Raw genomic sequence first — 22,914 nt, 5'->3', positions numbered from 1 at the left:
ATACACAACATATCTGCTACACAGACCCACGTGAATGGTTTTCCCCTCACCAGAAGCCAAACATCGACAAGCAACACTGCCATAACGCACGGAAAGAAGTGGGTTTTTTGTGTGACAATTTTGGACAAATCTGTCAAGAATGAGAAAGGATTAAACAGGTTTTAAATCAGCTTGTGAATTTTTTTTGATGTTTATGTTCTCTCCTTGATATAATGACATGAAACGAATTAGATTATTCGCTGGATGACAGTGTTCCCCAATGTGCTCTGGGTCTCGTCATACTGGGGACAGGTCACATGGACCCTCACTGCAGGGAGAGAGCGACATAAAATCCATGTACTCAAACAAGTGTGCGGTTAAAATTGGCAAAAAACACATACATTTCTTTCCAAAGGGCCGGGGGGTAAGACAGGGAGGCAGCTTAAGCCCACCCACGTCAACATATATATATCAACGAATTGCCGCGGGCACTAGAACAGTCTGCAGCACCCGGCCTCACCTGCTAGAATCTGAAGTCAAATGTCTACTGTTTGCTGCTGATCTGGTACTTCTGTCCCCAACCAAAGAGGGCCTACAGCAGCACCTAGATCTTCTGCACAGATTCTGACAGACCTGGGCCCTGACAGACCTGGGCCCTGACAGACCTGGCCCTGACAGACCTGGGCCCTGACAGACCTGGGCCCTGACAGACCTGGGCCCTGACAGACCTGGGCCCTGACAGACCTGGGCCCTGACAGTAAATCTCAGTAAGAGATCAATCCCCCAGCTCTCTACCCCTGCCCCTTGCACATCTCATCATCTGTTGCGTCACTTCCTGTTGAATTTGCAGACGTGTTGCTGTGCGTTTTGTTGCTGTGCGTTTTGCTGCCACTTTACTTTGCTAGCTGACAACTTTACGTTTTTTTGTTTTGTTTTTGTTTTAATTACCGTTTATATTTTTAGTTTTTTTTCCCTCGCAACTTTTTTCCCTCATTCAACTTTTTCACTCCGGACGCTTTATCTGGACATGGTTCGTCAACACCTTCAACAGCCGAAGCTAAGTAGTAACATAAACATGATGTCTTCTATTGCAGTCGCTGTACTCATAATATACAGGAGAACGATCGCCTTACGGCGAGAATAGCTGTGCTACAAGCCCAGCTTCAGACGCAATCGTTAGGCAAGGGTAATTTCAGTGTAGGAAAGGAAGAAACAGCGTCTGTGCCACCAGTAAGTACAGATAGTAGTATAAATCCCCCCGCACAGTCCCCGCAGCCGGACAACTTTCTCATGGCTTCTGGAGGGAAACGCTGTAGGAATGCTCAACCGGTGTCGCTTATTCAGCCGACAGAAACTTTCAACCGTTCTCCCCATTATGTAGCGAGTCGGAGTCTGAGTCTGAGTCTTCTCTTGTCTCTACTCTCCCGTTACGGGGTCTGAGACGCCGAAGGCTCCCACCATTAGCTCTGACAAATTGAAACCCTAGTCATTGGCGATTCCATTACCCGCAGTATTAGACTTAAAGCGAATCACCCAGCGATCATACACTGTTTACCAGGGGCAGGGCTACCGACGTTAGGCTAATCTAAAGATGGTGCTGGCTAAAGCTAAATCTGGCGAGTGTAGAGAGTATAGAGATATTGTTATCCACGTCGGCACCAACGATGTTAGGATGAAACAGTCAGAGGTCACCAGTGCAACATAGCTTCAGCGTGTAAATCAGCTAGAAAGATGTGTCGGCATCGAGTAATTGTCTCTGGCCCCCTCCCAGTTAGGGGGAGTGACGAGCTCTACAGCAGAGTCTCAGCACTCAATCGCTGGTTGAAAACTGTTTCTGCCCCTCCCAAAAGATAGATATTGTAGATAATTGCCCTCTTTCTGGGACTCACCACAAACAGGACCAAGCCTGACCTGCTGAGGAGTGACGGACTCCATCCTAGCTGGAGGGTGCTCTCATCTTATCTACCAACATAGACAGGGCTCTAACTCCTCTAGCCCACAATGAAATAGGGTGCAGGCCAGGCAGCAGGCTGTTAGCCAACCTGCCAGCTTAGTGGAGTCTGCCAATAGCAAGTCAGTGTAGTCAGCTCAGCCATACCCATTGGACTGTGTCTGTGCCTCGACCTAGGTTGGGCAAAACTAAACATGGCGGTGTTGCCTTAGCAATCTTATTAGGATAAAGACCTCCTCCATTCCTGCCATCATTGAAAGAGATCGTGATACCTCACATCTCAAAATAGGGTTCTTAATGTCAGATCCCTCACTTCAAAGGCAGTCATAGTCAATGAACTAATCACTGATCATAATCTTGATGTGATTGGCCTGACTGAAACATGGCTTAAGCCTGATGAATTTACTGTGTTAAATGAGGCCTCACCTCCTGGTTACACTAGTGACCATATCCCCCGTGCATCCCGCAAAGGCGGAGGTGTTGCTAACATTTACGATAGCAAATTTCAATTTACAAAAAAAAATGGCGTTTTCGTCTTTTGAGCTTCTAGTCATGAAATCTATGCAGCCTACTCAATCACTTTTTATAGCTATGTTTACAGGCCTCCTGGCCATATACAGCGTTCCTCTCTGAGTTTCTGAATTCCTATCAGACCTTGTAGTCATAGCAGATCATATTCTAATTTTTGGTGATTTTAATATTCACATGGAGAGTCCACAGACCCACTCCAAAAGTCTTTCGGAGCCATTATCGACTCAGTGGTTTGTCCAACATGTCTCTGGACCTACTCACTGCCACAGTCATACTCTGGACCTAGTTTTGTCCCATGGAATAAATGTTGTAGATCTTAATGTTTTTCCACATAATCCTGGACTATCGGACCACCATTTTATTACGTTTGCAATCGCAACAAATAATCTGCTCAGACCCCAACCAAGGAGCATCAAAAGTCGTGCTATAAATTCTCAGACAACACAAAATTCTTGATGCCCTTCCAGACTCCTTCTGCCTACCCAAGGACGTCAGAGGACAAAAAATCAGTTAACCACCTAACTGAGGAACTCAATTTACCTTGCGCAATACCCTAGATGCAGTTGCACCCCTAAAAACGAAAAACATTTGTCATAAGAAATTAGCTCCCTGGTATACAGAAAATACCCGAGCTTTGAAGCAAGCTTCCAGGAAATTGGAACGGAAATGGCGCCACACCAAACTGGAAGTCTTCCGACTAGCTTGGAAAGACAGTACCGTGCAGTACCGAAGAGCCCTCACTGCTGCTCGCTCATCCTACTTTTCCAACTTAATCGAGGAAAATAAGAACAATCCAAAATTTCTTTTTGATACTGTTGCGAAACTAACTAAAAAGCAGGCATTCCCAAGAGAGGATGGCTTTCACTTCAGCAGTAATAAATTCATGAACTTCTTTGAGGAAAAGATCATGACCATTAGAAAGCAAATTACGGACTCCTCTTTGAATCTGGTATTCCTCCAGGGCTTGCTGTCCTGGATCTGCACAGCTTGCGAGGGCCTGGGATCGGGAGAGACACTTAGTGTTTTAGTACTATATCTCTTGACACAATGATGAAAATAATCATGGCCTCTAACCTTCAAGCTGCATACCTGGATCCTATTCCTACTAAACTGCTGAAGGAGCTGCTTCCTGTGCTTGGCCCTCCTATGTTGAACATATAAACAGCTCTCTATCCACCGGATGTGTACCAAACTCACTAAAAGTGGCAGTGATAAAGCCTCTCTTGAAAAAGCCAAACCTTGACCCGGAAAAATATAAAAAACTATCGGCCTATATCGAATCTTCCATTCCTTTCAAAGATTTTAGAAAAAGCTGTTGCGCAGAACTCACTGCCTTTCTGAAGACAAATAATGTATACGAAATGCTTCAGTCTGGTTTTAGACCCCATCATAGCACTGAGACTGCACTTGTGAAGGTGGTAAATGACCTTTTAATGGCGTCAGACCGAGGCTCTGCATCTGTCCTCGTGCTACTAGACCTTAGTGCTGCCTTTGACACCATCGATCACCACATTCTTTTGGAGAGACTGGAAAACCAAATTGTCTACACGGACGTTCTGGCCTGGTTTAGATCTTACCTGTCGGAAAGATATCAGTTTGTTTCTGTGAATGGTCTGTCTCTCTGACAAATCAACTGTACATTTCGGTGTTCCTCAAGGTTCCGTTTTAGGACCACTATTGTTTTCACTATATATTTTACCTCTTGGGGATGTTTTCGAAAACATAATGTTAACTTTCACTGCTATGCGGATGACACACAGCTGTACATTTTCAATGAAAATGGTGAAGCCCCAAAATTGCCCTCGCTAGAAGCCTGTGTTTCAGACATAAGGAAGTGGATGGCTGAAAACTTTCTACTTTTAAACTCGGACAAACAGAGATGCTTGTTCTAGGTCCAAGAAACAAAGAGATTTCTGTTAAATCTGAAACATTCATCTTGATGGTTGTAAAGTCATCTCAAATAAAACTGTGAAGGACCTCGGCGTTACTCTTGACCCTGATCTCTCTTTTTGACGAACATATCAAGACTGTTTCAAGGACAGCTTTTTTCCATCTACGTAACATTGCTAAATCAGAAATTTTCTGTCCAAAAATGATGCAGAAAAATTAATCCATGCATTTGTTACTTCTAGGTTAGACTACTGCAATGCTCTACTTTCCGGCTACCCGATAAAGCACTAAATAAACTTCAGTTAGTGCTAAATACGGCTGCTAGAATCCTGACTAGAACCAAGAAATTTGATCATATTACTCCAGTGCTAGCTTCCCTACACTGGCTTCCTGTTAAGGCAGGGCTGATTTCAAGGTTTTACTGTTAACCTATAAAGCGTTACTGGGCTTGCTCCTACCTATCTTTCCCGAGTTGGTCCTGCCGTACATACCAATACGTACGCTACGGTCACAAGACGCAGGCCTCCTAATTGTCCTAGATTTTCTAAGCAAACAGCGGGAGGCAGGGCTTTCTCCTATAGATCTCCATTTTTATGGAACAGTCTGCCTACCCATGTGAGAGACGCAGACTCGGTCTCAACCTTTAAGTCTTTACTGAAGACTTATCTCTTCAGTAGGTCATATGATTGAGTGTAGCCTGGCCCAGGAGTGTGAAGGTGAACGGAAAGGCTCTGGAGCAACGAACCGCCCTTGCTGTTCTGCCAGGCCGGTTCCCTCTCTCCACTGGGATTCTCTGCCTCTAACCCTGTTACAGGGGCTGAGTCACTGGCTTGCTGGTGCTCTTTCATGCCGTCCCTAGGAGGGGTGGCGTCACTTGAGTGGGTTGAGTTACTGACGTGATCTTCCTGTCTGGGTTGGCGCCCCCCCTTGGTTTGTGCTGTGGTGGAGACCTTTGTGGGCTATACTCGGCCTTGTCTCAGGATTGTAAGTTGGTGGTTGAGGATTACCCTCTAGTGGTGCGGGGGCTGTGCTTTGGCAAAGTGGGTGGGGTTATATCCTTCCTATTTGGCCCTGTCCGGGGGTTTCTTCGGATGGGGCCACAGTGTCTCTGACCGTCCCTGTCTCAGCTCCAGTATTTATGCTGCAGTAGTTTGTGTCGGGGGCTAGGGTCAGTTGGTTACCTGGAGTACTTCTCCTGTCTTATCCAGTGTCCTGTGTGAATTTTAAGTATGCTCTCTCTAATTCTCTCGTTCTCTCTTTCTCTCTGAGAACCTGAGCCCTAGGACCATACGTCAGGACTACCGGGCATGATGACAGCCTTGCCTGTTCCCCAGTCCGCCTGGCCTTGCTGCTATTCCAGTTTCAACTGTTCTGCTGTGGTTACGGAACCCCTACCTGTCCCAGACCTGCTGTTTTCAACTCTTAATGATCGGCTATGAAAAGCCAACTGAGATTTATTCCTGATTATTATTTGACCATGCTTGTTTTATGAAATCTCTTAATCTTGGCTCTCTCTAATTTTCTTCTTCCTCTTTCTCTTCTCTCTCGGAGGACCTGAGCCCTAGGACCATACGTCGGGACTACCGCCGTGGTGACTCCTTGCTGTCCCAGTCCGCCTGGTGCCTGCTCATTCCAGTTTCAACTGTTCTGCCTGCGGTTTATGGAACCCCTACCTGCTCCAGACCTGCTGTTTTCAACTCTTAATGATCGCTATGAAAAAGCATATGAGATTTATATTCGACGATTATTCATTTTAAGACCATGCTTGTCATTTTGAAATTTTGAAATCTTGGCTTCTCCTAATTTCTCCTTCTCTTTTCTTCCTCTCGGAGGACCTGGGCCTAGGACCATGCGTCGGGACTGCCGCCGTGGTGACTCCTTGCTGTCCCCTCTCCCAGTCCGCCTGGCCTTGCTGCTATTCAAGTTTCAGCTGTGCCTGCGGTTATGGAACCGTACCTGTCCCAGACTGTTTTGTTTTTCAACTCTTGATGATCGGCTATGAAAGCCAACTGAAAATTACACTGATTATTATTTGACCATGCTTGTCACCTATGAACATTTTTGAACATCTTGGCATATGTCTTTGTTATAATATTCCACCCGGCACGAGAAGGAGACTGGCCACCCCTCATAGCCTGGGTTCCTCTCTAGGTTTCTTCCTAGGTTTTGGCCTTTCTAGGGAGTTTTTCCTAGCCACGTGCTTCTACACCTGCATTACTAGCTGTTTGGGGTTTTAGGCTGGGTGTCTGTACAGCACTTCGAGATATTAGCTGATGTACGAAGGGCTATATAAAATAAAATTGATTGATTGATTGAGTAGCAAAATAATGATGTCAAAATAATCATCAAAATAACAGCCACGGACCACAAATTCCATCTAGACCCGACCTGCCTGCCTAAAGCCACAATAAAACTATACATACCTCGGCCTAAACATCAGCGCCACAAGTAACTTCCACAAAGCTGTGAACGATCTGAGAGACAGGCAAGAAGGGCCTTCTATGCCATCAAAAGGAACATACCAATTAGGATCTGGCTAAAAGATGTGATCAGTTATAAGAACCCATTACCCTTTCTGGTTGTGGGGTCTGGGGTCCATCACAACAAGAATTCACAAAATGGGACAAACCACAATTGAGACTGCATGCAGAATTTAGAAAAAATATCCCCAGTGAACAATGTAAAACAAATAATGCATGCGAGAGCAGATTAGGTCGATACCAGCTAATTATTAATATCTAATAGCTATATATCAAAATCCAGAAGAGCCGTAATTCTACCACCACACATAAAGGAAGTGATTCCAAACCTTCCATAACAAAGCACACCTACAGAGAGATGAACCTGGAGAAGAGTACCCTAAGCAAGCTGGTTGGGGCTCTGTTCACAAACAACAGACCCCACAGAGCCCCAGGACACAATTAGACCAAATCATGAGAAAAAAAAATAAATACTTGACCATTGGAAAGAATTTACAAAAAAAAAAAAAAAAAAACAGAGCAAACTAGAATGCTATTTGGCCATAAACCAAGAGTACACAGTGGCAGAATATCTGACCACTGTGACGGACCCCAAATTAAGGAAATCTTTAGTATGTACAGACTGAGAATAGCCTTGCTAATGGTAATGGCGCCGACAGAGATGGCCGCCTCGCTTCGCGTCTTCTTAGGAACTGCAGTTTTGTTTTTTTATGTTAGTTCTTACATTGTTACCCCAGGAAATCTTAAGTCTTATTACATACAGCCGGGAGGAACTATTGGATATAAGAGCAACGTCAACTTGCCAACATTATGACCAGGAATACGACTTCCCAGAAGCAGATCCTCTCTTCGGGCCACCACCCAGGACAATGGATCAAATCCCAGCAGCTGACAAAACCAACTGCAACGCAGAAGGGGCAACGGAGCGGTCTTCTGGTCAGGCTTCATAAACAGCCACATCGCACACCGCTCCCGAGTATGCTACATCGACCACTTGTCCATGTGCCGACTCTGCACAACAAAGGTAGACAAAATTCGAGCAAGGGTTGACTTCCAGAAAAGCATCAGAGACTAACATTTTCTGTTTCACTGAAACATGGCTCTCTTGGGATATGTTGTCGGAATCGGTCCAGCCACCGGGCTTCTCCATGCATCGCACCGACAGAGATAAACACCTCTCTGGGAAGCGGAAGGGCGGGGTAGTATGATTTATGATTAACAACTCATGGTGTGATCATAACACACAGGAACTCAAGTCCTTCTGCTCACCCAACCTAGAATTCCTTAAAATCAAATGCCGGCCATTCTCCCTACCAAGAGAATTCTCATCAGTTGTAGTCACAGCTGTGTACAGTGGCTGATGTGAGTAACACATTTAAACATGTTAATCCTCACAAGGCTGCTGGCCCAGACGGCATCCCTAGCCACGTCCTCAGAGTATGCGCAGACCAGCTGGCTGGTGTGTTTACAGACATATTTAATCGCTCCCTATCCCAGTCTGTTGTTCCCATATGCTTCAAGATGGCTACCATTGTTCCTGTACCCAAGAAGGCAAAGATAACCGAACTAAATGACTACCGCCTGTAGCACTCACATCTGTCATCATCAGACCCAAATCACTGGCCACGTTAATAAATGGATCACTAGTCACTTTAAATAATGCCACTTTAATATTGTTTACATATCCTACATTACTCATATCACATGTATATAGTGTACTCTATACCATCTACTGCACCTTGCCTATGCCACTTGGCCATCGCTCATCCATATACTCATATGTACATATTCTCATTCACTCCTTTAGATGTGTGTATTAGGTAGTTGTTGGGAATTGTTAGATATTACTGCACTGTTGGAACTAGAAGCACAAGAATTTCTCTACACTTGCATTAATATCTGCTAACCATGTGTATGTGACCAAAGGCACTCCCGGCTCAAGAGAAGACAGGCCATGTGCACGCTGCCCACAAAATGAGGTGGAAACTGAGCTGCACTTCCTAACCTCCTGCCAAATGTATGACCATATTAGAGACACATGTTTCCCTCAGATTACACAGACCCACAAAGAATTCGAAAATAAATCAAATTTTGATAAACTCCCATATCTACTGGGAGAAATTCCACAGTGTTCCATCACAGCAGCAAGATTTGTGACCTGTTGCCACAAGAAAAGGGCAACCAGTGAAGAACAAACACCATTGTAAATACAACCCATATTTATGTTAATTTATTTTCCCTTTTGCACATTGTTTCAACACTCTATATAGACATAATATGACATTTGAAATGTCTTTATTCTTTTGGAACGTGTGTGAGTAATGTTTACTCTTCATTTTCATTGTTTATTTTTCTTTTATCTATTTCACTTGCTTTGGCATTGTAAACATGTTTCCCATACATACTCCCTGACGAAGGCCATGCAGCCGAAACACGTCGGTTTTTAAACAACTTTGTTTGTATTGAACATGTCATACTAATAAAGGCATTTTAATTAATTATATGAAGAGTGCCTTGGTCCTCCTTTCTTTTTGATGTTTCCCATACCCTTTGAATTGATTAAGAGAGAGACCCTTCAATTGAGAGGGTTTAACAGCAACTTCTCTTTCACACCACACAGGAAACTATTAGTTTGGTGTGGAGGTTTCCTCCTGCGCTGCTGATGGCTTGATCAGTCTGCAATGTTTTATTTAACTGGGCAAGTCAGTTAAGAACAAATTCTTATTTGCAATGACGGCCTAGGAACAATGTGTTAACTGACATGCTCAGAACGACAGATTTTCTGTTACCTTGTCAGCTCGGGAATTCGATCCACATCCCTTTCAGTTACTGGCCCTACGCTCTAACCACTAGGCTTTCTGCCGCCCCAATACTTTTTCATCACAGCTATTTATAGAAAGTGGAAGAGTTATAAACTTGTACCTTTGTTCTGAAAATGGCAAAATGTTGATGTTGATGTCACCTCCTACTGTGGACTGGATCTCTAGGGCAGTTACAATGCTTTCACCCTGCGCTGTGATGGTAGGCTGGGGATTGTAGGTTGGTCTGTGCAGGGGGAGAGAGACAGAGGGAGATAGAGGTAACTCTGTGTCCTCACCCTGGTATTACAAGGTAAAACTCTGACCTCAAACATTTAATCGGTCTCACCTTAGTTGACAGGTCGTTTCTCCACCGATGACACGGTTGTCCTCTGCTATCCTCCCTTCAGTGTCCCCCTTTTTTCTTCCACAAGACAAACTTCTCTCTTTGGAGAGTGTAGTGTACCCATCTTCTCTCATCTCTTTGCAGCAAATGCACCCCATTTCTTTCTCTCAAGTCTCAATCTATGGAACATGAGTGAACTCATGAGAACATATTTTGGTCTCACTTTAAACAAAGTAAAAATCTTAAAGGTTTTATATAGTGTACATAAAGCCTTCATAAGCGCTTCACAAATCATCTAAGCATATTTCATACTTTATAAATGGTGTATAAAGGGTGACATTTCTGCTGTAGGGTGAAATGCCAAATGTGACAAAGCACTAGGTATCTTCATACACCATTTTAGAGTATGACATTTTCCTGAATCTATCTTTGATGCTTTAAAGTATTTCAAATCCATTCCAGTTTGATAAATTGTCAAGTACACTTGAATTTATGTTCCACCAGAAATAGGTTCAACAAAGATTTACTCCAAATATTACCTCAAAACTAATCTATTGTAATTATTAAGGGAAGATCCTTACCTTCTATGATAAATTGACTGTGGTGTGAAAGATGGTGAGTGTGCGACAGCGGAGGAAGTGCAATCAAGAAAGAACCGCTCCCTCTGAAAGTGGAGGCACATCACCGTTGTGCAACAAGCTTGTTTTTTTCGTGCATTCTAAATCGAAAGTATATACACATGTAGGCTATACGTAAAGACCAGATTAAATTGAGATTATAGCGTGACAATATTGTAAAATGCATGAATTCGAAAATGCACAACAAAGAGCAAGCAGAGTAGCCCACAGCCATATAGCATAGCCAGATCAGGGCCTAACATAAGGACAACTCAGAATATGATATTCTGTTGTTCTGACATAGGCTACATTTTCTTCATATCATGTTTCTTTAGACCTGCCTAAAATAAGTAAAAGATTGATTGTGATGGTGTGATTGTGATGGTGTGAGCTATATCAAATGGATTAGTTTTTTTTTAAAGGTCTGCGTCAGTAAGATGTGTTGAAGCCAGGAGATGCTAAACCTGTTTATGTTCATTAACTGTCAGTTAAAGAAAATGTACGACTTGACTGGAAACCGGGAGGTATACCCTCCAAAATGCGTTGTGGTTTGAGGAGAACACATACATTTTGTCAAGGTGGAGATGAGTGGCCGAGAATCACGGACAAGGCGGAGATGAGTGGCCGAGACCGAGGCACGGGTGGACAACAGTGGACGCATCAATTCATGCTACAAGTGTAAACCTAATGACAATCGCAGAATGTCATGACAATACACATAGGTGTTTTGTAACAGATGTCGATTTCAATTCATCAAATTTTGGGTGCACAGTCGGGGTTTGGATGCTGAAATTATTTTGTGAGTGGATGAATGTGCGCAGTTAGCCTAAATGATATAGCCTAATTAGCTTACTCGTGTCGATACATAAATAATTCAAATCATTCGAAATTAACTACTACGCCAGAAAGCATGATTTGGCCGCAGAGGATCATTAGCTTCTTTTTTTTAAAAGCGGTGGATTGTTTTAAATCTCATAGCCTTAAGCCGGCAGGGCGCGCAATTTGGGAAGCGCTCGCTGCAAATCACAAATAGATGATTGTTGAGTTGCGTCTGTCAGTGAAAAGCAGAGAGATCCAGCCAGGCATATCGCAACATTTAAAAATACAATCGCGGAGAAAATGCTTGGACAACAAATGTCTATTGCTGTAGCATGGACATCACCAGGACCTGGCTTTCAGGGCTTTAGCCACGAATAAGTTTGCGTCAGCCCCGAATCTTTTCGTTCCTGCAACGGTGTAAAAACAAATATAAAACAAATATATATTCATGTTTTTAAATTGTTATTACTGAACGCGCCTCTTAGTTCATAGAGCTGTGGTTACATGAAACTCCCGAAGTCTTCCGACTGTTATCATTAGGATTGTGGTGCTGCGGGTGCACAGCAGAGCGACGCTCCAAACTTCTCAGAATGGTGCCATGTCTCGCAAGATCACTAGATGATTAATTAGGATTCAACATAACAAATCGAATATAATAGCATGATATTGTCAGGCTACTGTTATACCAAAAACATTATTATTATTATTTATAACAATTTAGGATGATTGTGCTGAAATGTTGGATTGTATTTCTCATGCGGTGGCTGGTTAACTCCATGTGCTCTCATTGTGATTAGTTAGTCCGGTTAGCCACCCTTATTTACATCACTCAAGAAGAACGAAATACATATTCCCATGAAACTGATTGGGATCAAATGGTTGACTGCATGTAGCATGGACGTTATACCTTTAAAACGTGTAGAATTATCATTCGGGATTGACAGTGATAATGACCTAATTTATAATAAGTGGTGTTTTAGGATTTTAAAAAGATAACATTTTCCTTTAGCCACTTACAGTATGTGTAAGCAATCGTGCAATTTGGATGATGCGTTGTATGTAGTAGCCTACATTCTAAAATTATTTTATACAAAAGGCTTCATGTTGGTATCAACTTTCATTTAGAAATGATGTCTTAATAATAATTTTAAAACAATGGTGCTACGGTAGACAACCTAAAAAATACCACCATAACTGGTTATAATAAATGTAAAGCAATTGCCATGTGGTCAACTGATAATTCCAGCACCGTTTTGATTGGGACAGCGTCATCGCGCTGTTTGGAGACAATTACGGGAACTCTTGATTAATCAATCAATGTCAGATTTTTGTTTTCACGGAATCTCCGTTTGGATATTTGGTTACAATTAGACTGGGAAATGTTAGCTAAATTGAAGTGAGTTCTTTCCTGAAGGCGTCTATTACTGACCAAATAATGATCATTTAGACCAGCCCATTAGGAGAAATATAAACCAGCCCATCTGACATTTGCCAGACCGACAATATGGCCGGTCTATTCTGCCTTAATTAAATGGATATCTTACCTGCTATACTGAGATGATGAGTCAAGTGGTCCTTATTGATTCTCAGCCTTACAGAAGTACTGCCCGCTGTCCTCATTGCTGATCACTGCCGGACCAGGGGAATCCTCTCTGCCGCTCACCGCACAGNACCGCACAGGAGTAGCTGCCTGCATCCTCCCTGCCTACCGGGTCTAGTTCCAGGTAGTTGGCCATAACCTTGACCTTGTTGGTATAGGTCAAYGGTTGTGTCCCTGTACCAGTTGTAGGTGGGATTCTCGCTCATGAAGCAGGAGCCACAGGTCAGGACGGCCCTCTCGCCATCCACAACTAGGTCAGGGGTCAAATCAACATGGAGCCCTGGGTAGAGTGGGGGTCATTTTGATTTAGTTTTGATTTTATTTCAAACAAAATAGCTTTATTAGATCAAGTCAATCCAGTAAAATAACATAAAYCTTAATAGATTCTCCTCCCAAAGCTTCTAGAAGATTCTCCTCTTTTATTGTGTCTTAAAATTACGGAGTAATCCGTGCTTTTGTTGGTCTTTGTGCGAATGCAACTCGTGCAAAAATAGCTGCCTTAAGTTGAACATTTGACGGAGAAAAATGGACAATGATGAATGGATAATACGATTTTATCTGTATTCACGTGGATMAATTAATTCGGTTGATTTACCTGTCACATTTAACATGGCCCCTGGATTCCCCACTCCACCCCCCAGAAGTGACGTCAGTCCCAAACAGGAAGCTGTAGGTGCCTGAATCGCTCTCTCTCAGGTCTGTGATTCTCAGCGTGGAAGAAGAGCAGGGGATGGTCACAGAAGAGCCCTCTAAGGAGCAGACTCTCCTGGGGGTGTAAGTCACACTCCCGTTGTCCTGACCCAGATACCCTGAAACAGGTCACACATCAGGATGCTGAATTGTAATTCCATCATAAATTAATTGATACTGAAGATGGTCACTATATACAATGGAATGTTAAAACCACATGAACAAAAAGAGGTTAACTGACAAACTAACATTCTCAACACTACAGAGAGGTGCGGGGGAGTATCTGTCTAAAGCCCTGCCAGCAACAAAAGAAAATGATCCGGGCTCTTTTACGCCCTCTTCAGGATGGTAGCTGTAAATGCTGTAAAATATTTCTGCCATTCACATACAGGAAAACGGTACCAAATAAATTACATTGTTACGTGCTCCACCACCCATGTTATCTACGTCATTAAATGTCCACGTGGGCTGTGTTATGTAGGTAAAACCTGTCGTTCTCTTAAACAGAGAATAAGTTAACATGAACGTCCAATCAGGAGAAACGACAGGGAGTCGCAGTGCATTTTAATGACCAAAATCGTGACATTTCTACCTTTAGATTTTGTGGCATATAGAAAGTTAAGATATCAGACAGAGGAGGTGATATAAATAATACAAATGTTTTGGGATTTTCACCCTCAAGACATTATTCCCAAAAGGTCTTAATGATGAGATGCCCATACATGTTATGTTGTAAATGTGAACATGAACTAATGCCACCCCTCCAGCCTACTCTGACGCTTATTGCACTGTACCCAATGATTTATGAAAACTTACTTGATAGGTCGTTGTTCTCATTGTGGCTTTACAGACCTGTTTAATACCTTATGTACACATTGTATTAGAATACTTATGAAATGCACATTGTTATACAGTGGTACTTCAGTAAAAATACTTTAAAATGTGTACTCTAGTAGTTTTTTGGGGGTATCTGTACTTTACATTTTTGACAACTTTTTTTCTTCTTCTACATTCCTAAAGAAAATAGTTTACTTTTTACTCCATACATTTTCCCTGGCAGGAAAAGGGTCCAATTCACGTGCGTATCAAGAGAATGAATGTCCCTGGTCATCCCTACTGCCTCTGGCGGACTAAACACACGTGCTTCATTTGTAAATTATGTCTGAGTGTTGGAGTGTGCCCTTTGCTTTCTGCAAATTTTAAAAACAAGAAAAATGGCGCCATCTGCTTTGCTTAATATAAGGAATTTTGATACTTAAATATATTTTAGCAATTACATTTACTTTTGATACTTAAGTATTTTTAAAACCAAATACTTTGACTTTTACTCAATTAGTATTTTACTGGGTGACTCACTTTTACTTGAGTCATTTTTTATTAAGGTATCTTTACTCTCAAGTATGACAATTGGGTAGATTTTCCACCACTTGTTATATTTGGTAATGCTTGCTTATTTTCCCTCGACTCCAACCCCATTCGATGCATTGAACGGATATGGGTGGAGCAATGTCTACATAAGGGTGCCGATTAAAAACACTCACTAAAGCTCTGACGAAGGCCTTGAGGCCGATGCTTAATAAAGAGCAGCGATACTAGCCAGAGCAGTGTTGTTACCATGTACTTGCAACAAAGATAGCTCAGATGTGTTAGTGTCTTTTGAGTTGTGTTAGACTAAAATTGTAAYTGGATTAAATGTAGATTTCTTTGTCACTGGCCTGCAGATGATATCGCATAATATCAAAGTGAAATGTTTTCGAAATATTTACAAAATAATTAACACTAGAACCGCTAAAGCAGCCACAATGATTTGTATTTATTTATTACTCTGCCATTTAAAGTCATGCTCCACTCAGTCCTTGACTTTTCCTAACAATAAGTCTATATAAAACACACTGTCTGTGTTAGAATCTTAATATCACTAACAGAACTGGAATTATAACCAGTTTTAGGAGGGCACGTCATTTGTCTGAATGGTTTTCCCCTCACCAGGCAACAAACACTGACATAAATGCATGGAAAGAAAAAGCTTTTTTTTGTGTGTCACACAATTTGACAAATCTGTCAAGAATCAGAAAGGATTAAACAGGTTTCATGTCCAACGTTTCGACAGACAAGCTGTCTTCAGGGTACAATGACAAACACTGCGAGGTGACTCATTTATATAGTGTCAATAGACACACACCGGTGTCTGTAATCATGGCCGGGTGTGGCCTGATATCACTGGTTTATTCTCATATATTAAAATAGCATACAAAAACATACATACAAAAAACATAAATGGATAGCGTACGATCATAGATACAATCTGCCTCCATAGGCCCACAAACATTTACAATGGCAAAATCACAATAATGTCTTCAGATCAAAGTCTACGTTGAGACCGAAGGGAGCAAGGGTCTTTAAGTTAAAGATCCAGGCAGCCTCTCGTTTTAACAATAAATGATCGAAGTCACCCCCTCTCCTAGGGAGGGTGACATGTTCGATGCCAATATAACGCAGAGACGAAATCGAGGGGCCTGCCTCCACAAAGTGGTCCGCAACTGGGTAAGTCGAGTTTTTGCACCTAATGGTGCTACGATGCTCTGAGATACGTACTTTTAATTTGCGCTTTGTTTACCCACATAATTTTTACCAAAAGGACAAGTTATAAGATAAATAACTGCCTTAGTGGAGCACGTGATAACACCTTTGATTGGGTTCTGTTTCCCTGTTTGGGGGTGTTTGAATGATCTACATTTATAAGTGACATTACATTTGTACTTTCCATCCAGTAGGGGCGCAAATAGACGTTGTGCAGGAATATCTTGGGGTAGTAAATCAGAGTTAATTATTATGCACATTTGTGGCCTGCTGGAGGTCATTTTGCAGGGCTCTGGCAGTACTCCTCCTTGCACAAAGGCGGAGGTTGCGGTCCTGCTGCTGGGTTGTTGCCCTCCTACGGCCTCCTCCACGTCTCCTGATGTACTGGCCTGTCTCCTGGTAGCGCCTCCATGCTCTGGACACTACGCTGACAGACARAGCAAACCTTCTTGCCACAGCTCGCATTGATGTGCCATCCTGGATGAGCTGCACTACCTGAGCCACTTGTGTGGGTTGTAGACTCGGTCTCATGCTACCACTAGAGTGAGAGCACCGCCAGCATTCAAAAGTGACCAAAACATCAGCCAGGAAGCATAGGAACTGAGAAGTGGTCTGTGGTCACCACCTGCAATTCACTCCTTTATTGAGGGTGTCTTGCTAATTGCCTATAATTTCCACCTTTTGTCTATTCCATTTGCACAACAGCATGTGACATTTATTGTCAATCAGTGTTGCTTCCTAAGTGGACAGTTTGATTTCACAGAAGTGTGATTGACTTGGAGTTACATTGTGTTGTTTAAGTGTTCCCTTTATTTTTTTGAGCAGTGTATATAGCTGAAACCAATATCGGCTTCATTGACTTACTGAATTGATTCTCGTAATTGTTTGCTAGGCTACATTCTGATATATGATTTTAAATATTGTTGTTACAGTAGGCCTACCCACAGAATAACCTCATATGGGGTTACTGACCACCAGGGGATGTAATTAATAAGAAGAAGTGTTGATTAATTTATTAGGCCTTGGGGAGAGCACAGCGCATGGAAGAGAACATAGCGATGAAAATTCGTTTTCCGAAACACCTTACAGAATCATCCCATTGTCTTAACCCCCAATATGATACTATTCTAAATAGCTTAAAATCTTTACTACACGAAACAAAATAAAAATGTATAAATATATAAATATTAAACACCGGTTGAATGATTCTTCAAACACAAATTGTGCGGAGACCACATTTTTTAAGTCGATAAGGGCAAATTGGGACACCTTGGTTGGAAAAGCGGGACACTTACTTATTTATTGTAAAAAAGGATACATGAGAGAGTATATGAGTAATTTCAATATTTTAATGATAAACTACTATTATTAATACAAATGAAATGTATTAAAACATTCTTTATTTTTGTGGAACATTAAGAATGCTAATGTATTATTATTGTGATTATCATTATTATTATAAATATTATTATTATGTATTATTATAATGATAGTCTGTATGTAATTACAGCCTATAATTAAAATACAAGGAACTTCATCTAGGCCTATCAGGTCAACATTCTCAAGACTACAAACACTAATGGACATTTTATAGAATGAAACCAGAAAGACCTTACCTCTCAACAATTTCAATAACTGTTTTATTGTCACCAGAGTCAAATACAGCTAAATAAACGTTTTAGTCATCATACTGGCGACCAGGTTTTTTTGCCTTTAGCCGTACCCTCATCCTACTCCTCCTCTGTTCCTCTGGGGATTATGAAATACATTTTCTAAATAGGATCAAATGTTTTATTTTCCTCATCTGCTATAGCTGCATTTTATTTAAAGATATTACCTCACCAACATAAAAAAAATCCTAGCTATATTCATAACCATACATACATAAAACATTTGATCCTATTTAGAAAATGTATTTCATAATCCCCAGAGGAACAGAGGAGGAGTAGGATGAGGGTACGGCTAAAGGCAAAAAAACCTGGTCGCCAGTACGTAAGTTAAGAAAAAATATTTGAAAGTACTTTACACCATTGATAAGCAGTACATTATATAGTTCATGTTTAACACAGACAACATGTAAAATCAAACACTTCATGAGAGCCTTGGCATTCAGGATTTGGGTAGAATATGGTATGGTGTCACGGCAAAATAAATAGTGCGGGTATGTGGTACTGGTAAAACGTGAGCCGTTCACAATGAATACATTTCCAAACTTCGATAGGCTATTACACCATGAAATAACATTACGGCATGTCAGCCGCATGAACAATTAGCGACTTGACTGGAAGCCGGGAGGTATACGCTCCAAATTGCGTAGTGGTTTGAGGAGAACACATACATTTTGTCAAGGCGGAGATGAGTGACGGAGACGATCACTGACAAGGCGGAGACGATCACGGACAAGGCGGAGATGAGTGACGGAGACGATCACGGACAAGGTGGAGATGAGTGACGGAGACGATCACGGACAAGGTGGAGATGAGTGACGGAGACGATCACTGACAAGGTGGAGATGAGTGACGGAGACCGAGGAACGGGTGGACAACAGTGGACGCATCAATTCCGGCTATTGGCTATTGCCTAAATGATATAGCCTAATTAGCTTACTCGTGTCGATACATAAATAATTGAAATCATTCAAAATTAACTACTCCACCAAAAAGCATGATTTGGCCGCAGAGGATCATTAGCTTCTTTTAAAAAAGTGGATTGTTTTAAATCTCATAGCCTTCAGCCGGCAGGGCGCGCAATTTGGGAAGCGCTCGCTGCAAATSACAAATAGATGATTGTTGAGTTGCGTCTGTCAGTGAAAAGCAGAGAGATCCAGCCAGGCATATCGCAARATTTAAAAATACAATCGCGGAGAAAATGCTTGGACAACAAATGTCTATTGCTGTAGCATGGACATCACCAGGACCTGGCTTTCAGGGCTTTAGCCACGAATAAGTTTGCGTCAGCCCCGAATCTTTTCGTTCCTGCAACGGTGTAAAAACAAATATAAAACAAATATATATTCATGTTTTTAAATTGTTATTACTGAARGCGCCTCTTAGTTCATAGAGCTGTGGTTACATGAAACTCCCGAAGTCTTCCGACTGTTATCATTAGGATTGTGGTGCTGCGGGTGCACAGCAGAGCGACGCTCCAAACTTCTCAGAATGGTGCCATGTCTCGCAAGATCACTAGATGATTAATTAGGATTCAACATAACAAATCGAATATAATAGCATGATATTGTCAGGCTACTGTTATACCAAAAACATTATTATTATTATTTATAACAATTTAGGATGATTGTGCTGAAATGTTGGATTGTATTTCTCATGCGGTGGCTGGTTAACTCCATGTGCTCTCATTGTGATTAGTTAGGCCGGTTAGCCACCCTTATTTACATAACTGGTTATAAGAAATGTAAAGCAATTACCATGTGGTCAACTGATAATTCCAGCACCGTTTTGATTGGGACAGCGTCATCGCGCTGCTTTGAGACAATTGTGGGAACTCTTGATTAATCAATTATTGTCAGATTTTTGTTTTCACGGAATCTCCGTTTGGATATTTGGTTTCAATTAGACTAGGAAATGTTAGCTAAATTGAAGTGAGTTCTCATGATCATTAGTCATGAAGGCTAGCTTTTTCAAACAGAAATTTGTATCCTGTAGTACTAACTCAAAAAAGTTCTGGGACACTGTAAAGTCCATGGAGAATAAGAGCACCTCCTCCCAGCTGCCCACTGCACTGAGGATAGGAAACACTGTCACCACCGATAAATCTACGATAATCGCTAATTTCAATAAGCATTTTTCTATGGCTGGCCATGCTTTCCACCTGGCTACCCCTACCCTGGTCAATAGCTCTGCACCCCCCACAGCAACTTGCCCAAGCCTCCCTCATTTCCCCTTCACCCAAATCCAGATAGCTGATGTTCTGAAAGAGCTGCAAAATCTGCACCCCTACAAATCAGCTGGGCTAGACAATCTGGACCCTCTCTTTCTGAAATGATCCACTGCAATTGTTGCAACCCCTATTACTAGCCTGTTCAACCTCTCTTTCATATGTCTGAGATCCCTAAAAATGTCAAATCTGCCGCAGTCATCCCCCTCTTCAAAGGGGGAGACACTCTAGACACAAACTGCTACAGACCTATATCTATCCTACCCTGCCTTTCTAAAGTCTTCAAAAGACAAGTTAACAAACAGATCACCGACCATTTCGAATCCCACCGTACCTTCTCCGCTTTGCAATCTGGTTTCCGAGCGGGTCATGGGTGCACCTCAGCCACGCTCAAGGTCCTAAACGATATCATAACTGCCATCGATAAGAGACATTACTGTGCAGCCGTATTCATCGACCTGGCCAAGGCTTTCGACTCTGTCAATCACCACATTCTTATCAGCAGACTCAACAGCCTTGGTTTCTCAAATGACTGCCTCGCCTGGTTCACCAACTACTTCTCAGATAGAGTTCAGAGGGCCTGTTGTCCGGACCTCTGGCAGTCTCTATGGAGGTGCCACAGGGTTCAATTCTCGGGCCGACTCTTCTGTATACACCAATGATGTTGCTCTTGCTGCTCGTGATTCTCTGATCCATCTCTACGCAGACGACACCATTCTGTATACTTCTGGCACTTCTTTGGACACTGTGTTAACAAACCTCCAGACAAGCTTCAATGCCATACAACACGTGGCCTCCAACTGCTCTTAAACGCTAGTAAAACTAAATGCATGCTCTTCAACCGATCGCTGCCCACACCTGCCCGCCTGTCCAACATCACTACTCTGGACGGCTCTGACTTAGAATATGTGGACAACTACAAATACCTAGGTGTCTGGTTAGACTGTAAACTCTCCTTCCAGACTCACATCAAACATCTCCAATCCAAAATTAAATCTAGAATCGGCTTCCTATATTGCAACAAAGCATCCTTCACTCATGCTGCCAAACACACCCTAGTAAAACTGACTATCCTTCCATTCCTTGACTTCGGCGATGTCATTTACAAAATAGCCTCCAACACTCTACTCAGCAAATAGAAAGAGGAGGAAGGGAAGCGCTACTAAGGTACACTATAGTATATTTTGGTAGATAGAAGGTGCTCTTTGTTAAAAGGGGTAAATTGGTCATAGTATAGTATAGTATAAAAACTACTATTATAGTATAAAAACTACTATTTGAGTACATTCCACAGTTCTCTGATCTACCCTGCGCGGAGATACAGTGAACCCGTATATACGAAAATTGCATTTACCATTTATCGTTTGAGTTTAATTAAAATACTTAAAATATATTCGGTGACTATGAATCACATTTTGTCCTGATGCCAGATTTGAACTGACGCAGATCTCTTTCTTATTTCGCAACAAAGCATCCTTCACGCATGCTGCCAAACACACCCTAGTAAAACTGACTATCCTACCATTCCTTGACTTCGGCGATGTCATTTACAAAATATCCTCCAACACTCTACTCAGCAAATTGGATGTATCTATCACAGTGCCATCCGTTTTGTCACCAAAGCTCCATATACTACCCACCACTACAAACTGTATGCTCTCGTTGGCTGGCCCTCGCTTCGTATTCGTCGCCAAACCCAATGGCTCCAGGTCATCTATAAGTCTATGCTAGGTCAAGCCCCACCTTATCTCAGCTCAGTCCAGAGGGGGTTACTACGAAGCAGGGTCAATGAGTTAGCCAGCTAACTTGCGTAAATATTCTAAAATAATGTTTAATTTCTTTGAAAAAAAGCTTAAAATGACATGGTCTAATTGACTGAATAACCAAAATTAATGAATCAGAAAATCAATGGTTATTTCTAGTTGTTTATCAAAGTTAGCTGCCCTTTGTTGTTTTTCAAGCTAATGCTAAGATGTGTCAGTAAACAAAGCCATATTTGGGTTGCTGACTCTCAGAACCAATAGATGATTTGCTAGTGACATAAACAGATGAAATTCATACATTTCTAACATCCTCTCTAAGCACTCTACTCACATCCAACTACGAGGATCACTGCCAGACCAGGGGAATCCTCTCTGCCGCTCACCGCACAGGAGTAGCTGCCTGCATCCTCCCTGCCTACCGGGTCTAGTTCCAGGTAGTTGGCCATAACCTTGACCTTGTTGGTATAGGTCAAGGGTTGTGTCCCTGTACCAGTTGTAGGTGGGATTCTCGCTCATGAAGCAGGAGCCACAGGTCAGGACGGCCCTCTCGCCATCCACAACTAGGTCAGGGGTCAAATCAACATGGAGCCCTGGGTAGAGTGGGGGTCATTTTGATTTAGTTTAGATTTGATGTCAAACAAAATAGCTTTATTAGATCAAGTCAATCCAGGAAAATAACAGACAGTAACGTAAAGCATAATAGATTCTCCTCCCAAAGCTTCTAGAAGATTCTACTCTTATATTGTGTCTCAAAATTATGGAGTCATCCGTTGACGGATGACGGACAGAGGGATGATTGTCAGTCAAAAAAAACACGTGCTTTTGTTGGCCTTTGTGCAGACTTTGTGTGAATGCAATAGAAAATAGCTGTCTTAAGTTGAACATTTGACAGACAATGATGAATTGTCACGTTTAACCTGACTCCTGGATTCCCCATCCACCCCCCAGGAGTGACATTGGTCCCAAACAGGAAGCT

At 42.1% G+C, this 22,914-nt stretch overlaps 1 long non-coding RNA gene across 2 annotated transcripts; it reads right to left on the bottom strand.

Moving 5' to 3' along the window:
* Positions 1–238: 238 nt before the first annotated feature.
* On the bottom strand, positions 239–22,588 carry LOC112072942 (uncharacterized). Of its 2 annotated transcripts, XR_002894425.2 has the most exons (6): positions 22,270–22,559; positions 12,956–13,291; positions 10,557–10,639; positions 9,979–10,154; positions 9,754–9,876; positions 239–307 (listed from the first exon to the last, which is right to left on the bottom strand). It is a non-coding gene; the product is annotated as an uncharacterized lncRNA (long non-coding RNA). The 2 variants fall into 2 exon arrangements; XR_002894424.2 differs by having other exon boundaries at positions 9,979–10,639; positions 22,270–22,588.
* Between the last annotated feature and the right edge of the window lie 326 nt (positions 22,589–22,914).

This window comes from Salvelinus sp. IW2-2015, unplaced genomic scaffold (genome assembly GCF_002910315.2).
Source record: "Salvelinus sp. IW2-2015 unplaced genomic scaffold, ASM291031v2 Un_scaffold2095, whole genome shotgun sequence".
Taxonomy (NCBI): Eukaryota; Metazoa; Chordata; class Actinopteri; order Salmoniformes; family Salmonidae; genus Salvelinus; species Salvelinus sp. IW2-2015.
Note: the sequence above shows the minus strand (reverse complement) of the source record. Positions and strands in the feature narration are given on the sequence as shown.